Source organism: Somniosus microcephalus, chromosome 12 (genome assembly GCF_052327205.1).
Source record: "Somniosus microcephalus isolate GS21.2 chromosome 12, FLI_Smic_1.0, whole genome shotgun sequence".
NCBI lineage: Eukaryota > Metazoa > Chordata > Chondrichthyes > Squaliformes > Somniosidae > Somniosus > Somniosus microcephalus.
The window spans coordinates 134,993,903-135,008,436 of record NC_140998.1 but is presented as its reverse complement, the minus strand read 5'-3'; the positions used below and the strand labels follow the sequence as shown (position 1 = coordinate 135,008,436).

Here is a 14,534-nt window from a genome sequence, read left to right as displayed (position 1 = left end):
CAAATTTAGTGTCAGTCCGACTCTGAGTTGGCCTCTCACTTACTCAACTTCTGGCGTTCAGTTCATCATTTCTGATTCTATTTTCTTTATTTACTGACAGTCTAGATGAAAAGTTCATTCACGTGTGATAGTCTTGGCCAGGGAGCTCAGAGGGCCTCCTGCACATTAGGGTTGAAGATGGCATTATTTCAAAACTAATAACTTTGTACTTATTAAAAGTTCCTCATAATCGCCAGGGTCACCATATCAGAATGAAAATAAACTCAAAGTCCTATTTCTTCCATGTTCTTTTCCATCAGCGAGATGTACAATATTTAATATTTGTTCTTAAGGTGATCATTGCTCACATGTATGTGTGCCAAGGATGGAGGGATGATGCTAGGCTTCTTCCTGGGTCTACGGGTTGTAGGAACTTGCATCCTAAGTTTGAAGACATCTACTTTGCTAAAAACATGACTCACTTTGCATCTTGGAAAGGAAGTATTGGTGGGTTATGGGTTAGAAGAGCTTCAATGGAAGCCTTGCATCAGATTTGCAGTTGGGATACAATATCACTGAGTCTGGACTGAATTATCTGTTTTTTGTGGTTACTCTAAACGTTTTCTCACAGTCACAACTGAACCATTAACATGACACTGGCATCACTGTTGAAAAATCAGATGTTATATTTAACAATTTCATATCATACACAGATACTAACTGACTGGCGCTAATTTCTTGAATGCACAGACAACAGCTGAATTCTTAGCAAAATTATATAACCCAAACTAGAAACTAGATGCGATTTAACTTAATATGACATTCCCAAATTCAATAATTGAACATAACTTGACTGAGAAAGATAAGTACTGTTGATTAAAAATTCTCCCATCCCCACATCAATAAAACACATCTAATGTTGATTATTTTCACCCAAATTAATAAATTCAGTCAAATTATTCAGTCATTTTGAAAGCTGAAGAGAAAGAGGGCTGTGGTTCAGCATATGCTACTGATGCATCCTGGAAAACTATGCACACTGCACATGCTCAGATTGCAGGATCTGTCTGCAGCTAACTGTGTCACAACTCCAAGCATAAATATAGGGCGAGAACTTGCTGTCAAAATAATGGTGAGGCTAATGGCCCTCGCCGTTATTTATGCGCAAATGGTACAGCAACTTCAGGCAAGGGGCAAGTGCGCGGTTAAACATGGATATACAAAAGTTGCTGTCCGAGTTGGGCTGCACCCCCGTTAGCTTTGCAAAAAGGGTATCTTGCTGTCTGCCTCACCATTGAAATGCATTGAATGGCGTGAAGTTGCTGTATTTGCGCAGTAGATACAAACTAAACTCGCCACAGAAAGTTAAGTCTCGTAATTTCAAGTCCAAGTACGCTTTTAGCAACATGATAAGTGTTAATTACGGCCAATCAATCTCTCGGACACTGAAAATTAACTATTACAAGTGTGGAGTCTCAGTCCTTCAGGTTTTAATTGTTGTTGGAGATTTTTTAAATGTCATTTAAAATTTAATTTTTTTTTACTTGACCTTTCTGTATTTTTTCTCTCTCTCTTAAACCAATCTTTCTTTCCCTCTCTTTATTTCTCTTTCTGTACCTGATTTGACATTGAATTCACCCACTCTAGGGGTCACAGTCTAAGGATAAGGGGTAATCCATTTAGGACTGAGATGAGGAGGAATTTCTTCACCCAGAGAGTGGTGAATCTGTGGAATTCGCTACCACACAAGGCAGTTGGGGCCAATTCATTAAATATATTCAAGAAGGAGTTAGATATATTTCTTAAGACTAAAGGGATCAAGGGATATGGGGAGAAAGCAGGGACAGGGTACTGAATTTGGATGATCAGCTATGATCTCATTAAATGGTGAAACAGGCTCGAGGGGCCAAATGGCTACTCCTGCTCCTATGTGTAATGATCAATAACATGTCATTCTATAGTGGACACTAGGTGGAGCCGTAGAGCTGTGTAGAGCTGTATATAGCTGTATGTATAAGACTACACTACCCATGAGGCACTAGGCTACCCACAAGGCAGCAGTCAAGATGGAAGCCCCTACAGATACTGTCCACATGTGCTCAATAAAAGTGTCTAGCAAAAGCTAGCTGTGTTCATAATAAGAATGTCTATTTATTAAATGAACATAAGATGGTACCAGGATGGTGAAGATCTGCTGAAAATTGTGAAAAGCGACATGGAGAATTTGAAGCCACCAGAGCGTTTGAAACTCACAGGAAACATCGACTACAATTGGCAGACTCTTAAACAACAATTCGAACTCTACATTGCAGCCATCGGATTCGGTACGAAGCTAGACGCAAGGAAGATAGCGTTGCTGCTTACGGTTGCAGGCCCACAGGCGATAGAGGTATTTAATACATTTGTATTTAATCCAGAGGAGAACAGAGAAAAATTAGAAGATGTGCTAAAAAAATTTGATGCACATTGCTCTCCCAAAAAGAATGAGACGTATGAAAGATACATCTTCCGTTCTCGGACACAGCAACAAAATGAGACTTTTGATAGCTTTATAACTGATCTGAAACTGAAAGCACAGACATGTAATTTCTCTGAGCTCAAAGCATCCATGATTCGTGACCAGATTGTGTTTGGTATTCATGATAAAAAAGTCAGGGAACGTCTGTTGAGAGAAACCGAACTAAATTTGGAAAATGCGGTGAAAATATGCCAAGCCAGCGAGCTAGCTCGAAAGCACGCAAAGACTTTCAGTGAAATCAATAATGGTGCGATTGTAATGAGTGATAATGCTGCTGTCGGTGCGGTGTCCTACAAGGGGAAGAAACGTGGGCAGAACAGAAATGAAAAGCAATTGGAGGATGAAATTTTTAATTGTAAACGCTGTGGTTACAAACACCAGTTAAGACAATGCCCAGCGTTTGGAAAAATGTGCACAAAGTGTAATGGAAAGAATCACTTTGCCAAACAATGCTTTTCAAAAGTGCAAACTAAGAAAGGGCAACGAGTTAATGTAATTGAGGACACTGATTTAAGGGAGACATCTTTTGTAGGAATGGTGTCATGTGACAATATCAAAAAGGATACAGAAAATATGCAGCCCTCAGAAATGGACAATGCTGAACATAAAGTTAATGCAGTAAAAGAGGACAAATGGATGATCCCACTGCAGGTAAATGGAGCATTAGTTACCTTGAAACTAGACACTGGGGCAAAAGCAAACTTAATCAGTATGAGTGACATTAACAATATGAAAGAAAAGCCCAAAATACAGAAAAAGTCAGTACTACTGAAGGACTATAATGGACAGAAAATAGACAGCTTAGGTGTATGCAGACTTAACGTGACAGTCAAAGACAAAGTGCATCATCTCATGTTTTCTGTTGTGGTTGAAAGACTTGATTCACTATTAGGTGACAAAGCTTGTGAAGACTTAGAACTGGTCAAGAGAGTCTACCGTATAAACTGTGCCATAAGCAGACCAGATGACTCAGTGGATTCTGTAGTGAGTAATTTCCAGGATGTGTTCAAAGGATTTGGAGTTCTACCATTCACATACAAGATCCAGCTAAAGGAGGATGCTCAGCCAGTGGTACATGCTCCACGAAGAGTTCCAGCACCCCTGCATGACCGGCTCAAGAATGAACTGGACAGAATGACCACACTAGGAGTCATCAGGAAAGTCGAAGAGCCAACAAACTGGGTTAACTCCATGGTATGTGTAAAGAAAAAGAACAATGATCTAAGAATATGCATGGATCCAAAGGACTTAAATGCAAACATAAAATGTGAACACTACCAGATTCCCAAGCGACAAGAAATCACCAGTGAAATGTCAGGTGCCAAATACTTTACAAAGCTTGATGCCTCACAAGGATTTTGGCAACTAAAACTGGATGAAGAGAGCACCAAATACTGTACCTTCAACACACCATTTGGCAGGTATTGTTTCCTCAGAATGCCTTTCAGAATAATATCTGCATCTGAAATCTTTCATAGAGCGATGGAACACATAATTGAAGGTCTGGAAGGAGTTTGGGTCTATGTTGATGACATCATCATCTGGGGCTCCACACTGAAAGAACACGATGAGAGACTGACTAAAGTGCTACAGAGCATACGCCGGAATGGACTGAAGCTCAACAAAGCCAAGTGTCAGTTTGGCGTCCAGGAAGTCACTTTCCTAGGAGATAATCTATCTGGTAAAGGAATAGAGCCAGATATGGAAAAAGTAAACGCCATACTCAAAATGCCCCGACCCACTGACAAAAAAGGAGTGCTACGCATCATGGGGATGATAAACTTCATTGGAAAGTTCATTCCTAACTTGTCAGCCAAGACAGCCTGTCTGCGAGACCTGCTACATAAAACAAATGAGTTTGCATGGACAGAAAGACATGAACAAGAGTGGATAAACCTCAAAACAGTGCTGACAACCACACATGTACTCACCTTCTTTGACCCAACAAAAAGAATCAAAGTGTCAACGGATGCATCAAAAGATGGCCTAGGTGCGGTCTTGCTACAAGCAGAGGGTGAAGATTGGAAGCCTGTTGCCTATGCCTCCAGGTCTATGACTGATACTGAGTGTCGATACGCCCAGATCGAAAAGGAATGTCTAGGCTTGGTAGTTGGACTAGAAAAGTTTCCTGGCTACATATATGGACTTCCCACCTTCACAGTTGAGACAGACCACAGCCCTCTGGTTGCCATCATAAAAAAGAACCTGAATGAGATGTCTCCAAGGATTCAACGACTCATGATGAAGCTGCAAAGATATGACTTTGAACTGATCTACACACCAGGCAAATACATAGTGTTAGCAGATGCACTATCCCGAGCACCCACAATGAGTCATGTGATCTCTACTGAAGAAGACGTGGATGTTCATGTGAGTATGGTCACTGCTGTGCTGCCCGTGTCAGACACAAAATCAAAGCAAATAGCAGAAGAAACAGTAAAAGATACAGTATTACAAACAGTAATAGAGAACATTCATCATGGTTGGCCAAAAGGTTCCTGTCCAAAATATTTTCACATAAGGTCAGAATTGAGTGTCGCAAGTGGACTATTACTAAAACAGAACAGAATAGTCATTCCACAGGCTTTACGTCAAGACATGCTCAAAAGGATTCATGAGGGACACCTCGAAATTGAAAAATGCAAAAGGAGGGCAAGAGACACTGTTTATTGGCCTGGCATAAATAAGGACATTGAGAACATGATAGGCAAATGTGAGACATGTCAGAAACACCAAAACAAACAAGCAAAGGAACCAATGATAGTAGCTGACATACCAACAGCACCATGGCAAAAGGTTGGTATGGACCTTTTTCATTTAAATGGTAAAGACTATCTAATAGTGATTGACTACTATTCTAACTATCCTGAGATGGTGCTGCTCTCAAGCACCACAGCAAGTAGTGTCATAATGCATGTGAAATCCATCTTCGCCAGACATGGAATTCCCAGGATTGCTGTTAGCGACTATGGTCCGTGCTTCAACTGTAAGGAGTGGCAACAGTTTGCAGCACATTATGACTTTCAGCACATCACATCCAGTCCTTTGTATGCTCAGTCAAATGGTAAGGCAGAGAAAGGTGTTCAAGTTCTCAAGCAGCTACTGAAGAAAGCGACAGAAAGCAAGTCTGATCCTTATCTCGCCCTGCTGAGCTACCGAGTCTCACCTTCAGACTGTGGTTCTTCACCTGCTGAACTACTAATGGGTCGCAAGTTGCACATCACGCTACCCTGCTGTGCAAAAGAACAGCAAAGTGAGGAACTGAGACAGAGACTTCAACTGTTAAAGCTGAAACAGAAATCATACTATGACAAGTCATCCAAAACGCTAAAACCATTGACAAGGGATGATGTTGTCAGGATTGAGGACCCAGATGCATGGAACAGGAAAGCTACAGTTCTTGAGGAAGTAGGACCAAGGTCATACACTGTTAGAACTGAGGAAGGACAGATTCTCAGGAGGAACCGCCGTTCCCTCCTAAAAACACAAGAGACTATTCAAGAGCAGATTGATGACAATGCCGCAACTGCATCTTGTCATTCACCGCCAGAACAATCTCATGAAGACACATCAGACTTACCCGTGTTGAGAAGATCCACACGTGAAGTAAAAGAGCCTGATAGACTTAATCTTTGAGTACAATGTAAAGCTTTGAAAATATGTTGATTGTTTTGAAAATGTTTATGTTTATAGAGCACTAACAAAAGTGTTACTGATATTATCTTTATTGTTTTCTTGAAAGTTGATTGATATTGATTTTTTTAAACCTCAAAGAAAGGGGGATGTAATGATCAATAACATGTCATTCTATAGTGGACACTAGGTGGAGCCATAGAGCTGTGTAGAGCTGTATATATAAGACTACACTACCCATGAGGCACTAGGCTACCCACAAGGCAGCAGTCAAGATGGAAGCCTCTACAGATATTGTACCTAGTCCACATGTGCTCAATAAAATTGTCTAGCAAAAGCTAGCTGTGCTCATAATAAGAATGTCTATTTATTAATGAACATAAGACTATCTTCTATGTTTTCTATGTTTCTAATTTACACTTCCTTCTTTGCTGTTAATTTCACAATCCTTCAATCTGATCGGTTAAGGAGATACACAGTTGCTTTCCCTGTTCACTCAAGTCCCAGATGCCCTGTTTCCCTCACTGCGATGTTATCAGCTCGCACTTTCAGCAACTAGCCATGCAAAAAATGAAAAAACCTAAATGTACAAGGGTAAGTCTAGAGATGGCGTTAGATGTCCTGCTACAGCAAATTATGGCCCATAAACTCTAAGCTTCTGGGAGAGGTTGCAAGCTTCAGCTAAAAACTTTATTGAAGGTATCAAAAGACAATTGGATAGGTGAATTTAATTGTTATTGTGAAAATGGAGGTTTTACTTTATTTTAAAACTTACTATGAACATCCAAAAATGTTACTTAGTAAGGAAAAATTGGATGGATGGAAATGTTTTTAGGAAACTTTTTATATGATTCCATTTTCCCACTTTTGTTTTTTTCTTAGTCGGTTCTCCTGACTGGTCTTGTAGGATTGGTAGTTTCTCACTGCTAATTTTCCAACCACTTTCCTTGCTTTTGATTCATGCTCCCTACCCCTTCAGTTCTGATCTGTTGCTGCTTTACTTTGAACCAAGCAGGGAAAGGGTGACAATAAAAGTGTGACAGCTAAAGGGTATTTAAGTTTCTACAGTCTCTGTCGATGTTGAACCTGTCACATAGGTTCCTTTGATGAGTCAGACATGAACAGGATGGGGCTGATTGTCTCAGCATGACTGAGAGCCATCTCGTGAAGAATAATATCTTAAAAGTAAATATTCTACGCTTCTATTTATAAAACCCCAAAATGCTGCTGGCCTTTATTTTATGGCTTTATCTGCCTGAACACCCACTTTCAGGAAATTATGTATTTGAAGCCCTTGGTTTCTCCATTCATCTACACCCTTCATTGTCTTTGTATTTAGTGTAACTCCCATTCCTTGTTTTTAGAGTCATAGAGTCATAGAGTCATAGAGTTTTACAGCACAGAAAGAGGCCCTTCGGCCCATCGTGTCTGCGCCGCCCATCCATCCCTGTCCAGTCTAATCCCATTTTCCAGCATTTGGTCCATAGCCTTGTATGCAATGGCATTTCAAGTGCTCATCCAAATGCTTCTTGAATGTTGTGAGGGTTCCTGCCTCCACCACCCTTTCAGGCATTGAGTTCCACATTCCAACCACCCTCTGGGTGAAAAAGTTCCTCCTCAAATCCCCTCTAAATCTCCTGCCCCTTACCCTGAATCTATGCCCCCTTGTTATTGACCCCCCCACTAAGGGGAAAAGTTCCTCTTTATCTACCCTATCTATGCCCCTCATTATTTTGTACACCTCAATCAGGTCCCCCCTCAGCCTTCTCTGCTCCAAGGAAAACAACTCCAGCCTGTCCAGCCTCTCTTCATAGCTGAGGCGCTCCATCCCAGGTAACATCCTGGTGAATCTTCTCTGCACCCTCTCCAAAGCAATCACATCCTTCCTATAGTGAGGCGACCAGAACTGCACACAGTACTCCAGCTGTGGCCTCACCAGCGTTTTGTACAGCTCCATCATAACCTCCCTGCTCTTATATTCTATGCCTCGGCTAATGAAGGCAAGTATCCCATATGCCTTTTTAACCACCTTATCTACCTGCTCCGCTGCCTTCAGGGATCTATGTACATGTACACCAAGGTCCCTCTGACCCTCTGTACTTCCTAGGGTCTTACCACTCATTGTGTATTCCCTTGCCTTATTTGTCCGTCCAAAATGCATCACCTCGCACTTTTCAGGGTTAAATTCCATTTGCCACTTTTCCGCCCATCTGACCAACCTGTTTATATCGTCCTGTAGCCGGAGGCTTTCCTCCTCGCAATTTACCACCCCACCAATTTTCGTGTCATCTGCGAACTTACTGATCATACCTTTTACATTTTCATCCAAATCATTTATGTAGATCACAAACAATAAGGGACCCAGCACCGATCCCTGAGGTACCCCACTGGACACAGGCTTCCAGTCACAAAAGCAACCTTCGACCATCACCCTCTGCCTCCTGCCACTCAGCCAGTTTAGGATCCAACGCGCCAAGGCACCCTGGATCCCATGGGCTCTTACCTTCTTGACCAGTCTCCTATGCGGGACTTTGTCAAAAGCTTTACTGAAGTCCATGTACACCACATCCACAGCATTTCCCTCATCCACCCCACTAGTCACCCCCTCGAAAAATTCGATCAGATTTGTTAGACATGATTTACCCTTGACAAAGCCATGCTGACTATCCCCGATTAATCCTTGCCTCTCCAAGTGGAGATTAATTTTGTCCCTCAGAATTTTTTCCAATAATTTCCCCACCACAGATGTTAGACTCACTGGCCTGTAATTCCCTGGTTTATCCCTGCTACCCTTCTTGAATAATGGTACTACGTTAGCTGTTCTCCAGTCCTCTGGTACATCCCCTGTGGCCAGAGAGGTTCTGAAAATTAGTGTCAGAGCCCCTGCAATCTCCTCCCTTGCCTCCCACAGCAGCCTGGGATACATCTCGTCCGGGCCTGGGGATTTATCCACTTTTTGGCCCGCTAAAACCGCTAGCACCTCCTCCCTCTCGATGCTAATATGTTCAAGTATGTCACAGTCCCCTTGCCCGATTTCGATGTCTGCATCGTCTTTCTCCATAGTGAACACAGATGCAAAAAATTCATTTAAAACCCCGCCTACATCCTCTGGCTCTACACACAGATTGCCACTTTGGTCCCTAATGGGCCCTACCCTTTCCCTGGTTATCCTCTTGCCCTTAATATACTTATAAAACATCTTAGGATTTTCCTTTATTTTGCTCGCCAGTGTTATTTCATGGCCCCTCCTCGCCCTCCTAATTTCTTTTTTAAGTATGCCCCTGCACTTTTTATACTCCTCTAGGGCTTCTTCTGTCTTTAGTCTTTTGTAACTGCCAAAAGCCCCCCTCTTATTTCTAATGCATTTTTGTATATCCCTTGTCATCCAAGGTTCCCTTTGCTTGTTGGTCCCACCCTTGACCTTTACAGGAACATGTTGGCATTGTACTCTCTCTATTTCCCTTCTGAAAGTCTCCCACTGTTTTGATGTGGATTTTCCTATAAGCAGCTGCTCCCAGTCCACTTTGGCCAGATCCTGCCTTATCATATTAAAATCGGCCTTCCCCCAATTTAGAACCCTTATTTCCGGGCCGTCTTTGTCTTTTTCCATGACCACCTTAAATCTCACCGAATTATGGTCACTGTCGCCAAAATGCTCTCCTACTGACACTTCCACCACTTGCCCGGCTACATTCCCCAGAATTAGGTCCAGTACCGCCCCCTCTCTTGTAGGACTTTCTACATGTTGGCTCAAAAAGCTCTCCTGGATGCACTTTAAGAATTCTGCACCCTCTAAGCCTTTCACACTCTGACTGTCCCAATTTATATTGGGGAAGTTGAAATCCCCCACTATTATTACCCTATTATTTTCGCACTTCTCGGAGATTTGCCTACATATCTGTTCCTCTATCTCCCCCTGACTGTTTGGGGGCCTATAGTACACTCCCAGCAAAGTGCTTGCCCCCTTTTTGTTTTTAAGTTCTACCCATATGGCCTCATTAGAGGAACCCGCTAATATATCATCCCTCCTTACAGCAGTAATTGACTCCTTAATTAATATTGCAACACCCCCTCCCCTTTTACACCCCCCTCTGTCTCGCCTGAAGATTCTATACCCCGGAATATTGAGCTGCCAGTCCTGACCCTCCCTCAACCATGTCTCCGTGATAGCAACAATATCGTACTCCCATGTGTTCAACAACAACTTCAGTTCATCCACCTTATTTGCAAGACTCCTTGCATTAAAATAAATGCCTTCCAGCCCTGCCATATTCTCTTTTGCCTTCACATATTTGCTCTGCCTTCCCAGCTGACTTGTTTTTCCCTCTGTATTTGGCCGTAAATCACCCCCTACTATAGCTCCACTCTGTACCCCAACCCCCTGCCAAGTTAGTTTAAACCCTCCCCAGCAGTGCTAGCAAACCTCCCCGCAAGGATATTGGTTCCCCCCTGGTTCAGGTGTAAACCGTCCGACTTGTACAAGTCCCACCTTTCCCAGAAGCAGACCCAGTGATCCAGGAAACTAAAGCCCTCCCCCTTGCACCATCCCTTTAGCCACGCATTCATCTGTTCTATCTTCCTATTCCTATACTTACTAGCACGTGGCACCGGGAGTAATCCAGAGATTACAACCTTTGAGGTCCTGCTCCTTAATCCTTCACCTAGCTCCCTAAATTCTTGTTGCAGGACCTCATCCCTCTTTTTACCTATGTCGTTGGTACCAATGTGGACCACGACCACTGGCTGTTCTCCCTCCCCCTCCAGAATGCCCTGCAGCCGCTCAGTGACATCCTTGACCCTGGCACCAGGGAGGCAACAAACCATCCTGGATTCACGTCTACGGCCACAGAAACGCCTATCTGTTCCCCTTACTATAGAATCCCCTACCACTATTGCTCTCCCACTCTTTTTCCCCCCTTCCTGGGCAGCAGGAGCACCCCCAGTGCCAGGAAGTTGGCCGCTGCTGCCTTCCCCTGGTGAGTCATCCCCCTCAACAGTATCCAAAGCGGTATACTTGTTTGAAAGGGGGATGTCCGCAGGGGTTCCCTGCACTACCTGCCTGCCTTTGTTGCTCCGCCTGATGGTCACCCCCTGTGCTGCCCTACCCTGAGGCGTGCACAACTCGCTAAACGTGTTATCCACGAGCCTTTCAGCATCGCGCATGCTCCAAAATTCATCCACCCGCAGCTCGAGCGCCGCAATGCGGTCTACAAGTAGCTGCAGCTGGATGCATTTCCCGCACACATGGTCATCAGGGACACTGGCAGCATCCCTGACTTCCCACATAGAGCAGGAGGAGCAGAGCACGGGTCTGAACTCTCCTGCCATGACTTACCCCTTTAATTCCTTTAAAAATTTATTCAATACCCCAGTTACAGGTATGCTCTAGGGCGCTTTATTTACCAACTATCCCCACTACACCACAGAAATTTAACACCACAGAATTCAAGCTTGTATTGAAAAAAGAGAAATACTCACCAACCAATCACCTACCTGCTCCCTGGTGACGTCACACACTGATTACTTTTTACCTCTCTCCCCGCTGCTGAGTTGGTATGCCTCGCCTCTCTCCAGTTTATATACTGGTCTCACCACGCTGCTCCCGACTGGTCTCGGGCCTCGCTGGTCGCCGGGTTTTCTCCCGAGCTCCTCCTCGCTGCTCCCGCTGGTCCCGACTGGTCTCGGGCCTCGCCTCTCTCCGGTTTATATACTGGTCTCACCACGCTGCTCCCGACTGGTCTCGGGCCTCGCTGGTCGCCGGGTTTTCTCCCGAGCTCCTCCTCGCTGCTCCCGCTGGTCCCGACTGGTCTCGGGCCTCGCCTCTCTCCGGTTTTTATACTGGTCTCACCACGCTGCTCCCGACTGGTCTCGGGCCTCGCTGGTCGCCGGGTTTTCTCCCGAGCTCCTCCTCGCTGCTCCCGCTGGTCCCGACTGGTCTCGGGCCTCGCCTCTCTCCGGTTTTTATACCGGGCTCCGACTCACTGCTCCCGACTGGTCTCGGGCCTCGCTGGTCGCCGGGTTTTCTCCCGAGCTCCTCCTCGCTGCTCCCGCTGGTCCCGACTGGTCTCGGGCCTCGCCTCTCTCCGGTTTTTATACCGGGCTCCGACTCACTGCTCCCGACTGGTCTCGGGCCTCGCTGGTCGCCGGGTTTTCTCCCGAGCTCCTCCTCGCTGCTCCCGCTGGTCCCGACTGCCTTACCTTGCAGTCCTCCACATATTGTTGCCATCTGTCTGCCCATTAAACTAATCTGTCTTTGTCCTCCTGCAGACTCTTATAGTCATCCTTGCTGTTGGCCATGTTGTGCTCCCTAACCCCAAGTCAAGTGCTGGTGATGGCCGCTACCCACAGAGCTAACTGTACAGATTACTACTGGGGACTGCCTAGAAGTGCTTACCCACAAAGCACCTCTCAGATTTCAGTTTCATTAAAAGAAAATAAACCTATGCAAATAAAGTATTTGCACTTTCAGGACGCCCGTGCGAAGCTTATCCATTTTGTACAATGACACAGAGCCACCGGGTTGGGCTCTGCGGTGAGAATTCCCTCATCAGCTCTGTATCATTGGTAGCACAGTGATGGTTTCTTTGGAACTGGGCTGCAGGCCAGCTGGGCTTTTTTTTTTAAACCTCCAGTGAGTATTTGTTACATTTCAACAAATGCACAGACCCTGAATAGCTCTTAGACCCAGCTGGCCTGAGAGAGAGAGAGAGAGTAGATTGCCATTAATATGAAGTGCATCCACTGCAACAGGATCCCCTTGACAGAGGTGAGTCAGCACCTTTGCTCCATTCTACCCTCTATGAAATGGTTGATTAGAGGGCTCTGCACTGAAGCGACAGTACAACCATAAAAATTAAAGCTACAAAGATCATTGTGAATAAATGCGTACTCCCTTAGTGATCAATAAACATTGACTGGTACAGCGGAAAATGCTTGTCGAAAAGTTATAGGATGCTATCAATGTCCATCTGAAGGGCAGAGACCATAAATGCAAGTCAGAGTGGTTTAAGAAGTAATAAGTCATGCATCACAAATCAACTGGAACTCTGAGGATGGAACTAAGTTTGTTGATGAGGCCCACTTCTAAGTATATTTTATGTATATATATATTTATATATATATTTTTAGAAGGCATTTGATAAAGTTCAGCAGAGGCGTTTAAAGAAAAAAAAATCATACAGAATTAATTCAAATTAGCTGGCTGAATTTAAAATTAGGTTGTCAATAGAAAGTAGAGTTCAGGACAGGAGGATAAGTCATGATAAGTGAGGTCTGTGTGACCAGATGAGTTATCGAGTGTCCCCTACTGCCCAAACAATTCATCAATGATAATGGAGGAGACCACTTCCAGTGGCATAAATTTGCTGATGACACCAAGCTATGTGGCCAGGTGACCTATGTAGGGGAGATTGATAGCATTCAAAGGGATCTGGACAAGTTAAGTAGATGGGTTAAGAAATGGCAGCTGGTATTTAATGTGGATAAATGGGAAGTAATGCACAATGGAACAGGAAACGTGAAACATCTGTACGGAGTGGATGGGTGGCCACCAGCAACAATGGAAAAGGATTTGGTTGTGATTATCAACTGTTTGATGAAAATATCCAGACAGTGCTGGCCTGTTAACTACAAGGCTGCTTGAGCATGGAGATGGGTCATCAGGACATTTGATTATTAATCATAGAAATATAAAACACCCTGGTATAACTCATCAATAAGGTGACACTTCAAAAGTAATTCACTGGATGTAAAGTGCCTAGGGAATGTCTGGAGAAAGTGAAATGAGCTATATAAATGCAAATTAGACACAGGCTAAGTTTTAAAACTAAAACCAAGAATAGTACTGCTGGGTTGGGTGTATTTGACAGTTCAACTGGGCATAGAAAGATGTCACCCACGCTCCATTATTACTTAAATCTTGGTGGTAAAACAGTGAGGGTGCAGCTATAGGAAACTTCACCTGCTCTCACTGAATTTTTACTGAGAGCTGTTGCTCTTTAATTTGAGCATTGTGCAGAATAATTTTCCAATGTCCCAGTCATCTTATCTGAACAGTGTTCACCAGCCATGTGCCCCAGCTTGCCCCCCTTTGCCCCTCTGACTCTGGCTTACCATTGATCCTCCTGCACTCACTGCTCCTCTGACTGGTTGTCCTCCCACTCCACAATTGGACGCTGATCCCTCAGTCACTATGTCCCTACTCTTTGGAACTTTCTCCCTAAAGCACTGCACCTTACCACCTTTCTCCCTTCCTTCACAAGGCTTCTAAACACACTGCTCTTTGATCGTGTGTTCGGTTCCCCCTCTCCGAATCTTTCCAATCTCTTGCTCACTGTCCCCTTTTCTCCCCCTTGTCAAGTGATCTGAAATGTTCTTCAACATGACAGATGCTGGACAAATGCAA

General features: G+C 44.1%; 1 protein-coding gene across 5 annotated transcripts in view; it reads right to left on the bottom strand.

Moving 5' to 3' along the window:
• The window catches only part of smoc1 (SPARC related modular calcium binding 1), a 628,567-nt gene that overhangs the window by 15,199 nt on the left and 598,834 nt on the right, over window positions 1–14,534 (bottom strand). The window lies entirely within an intron of this gene.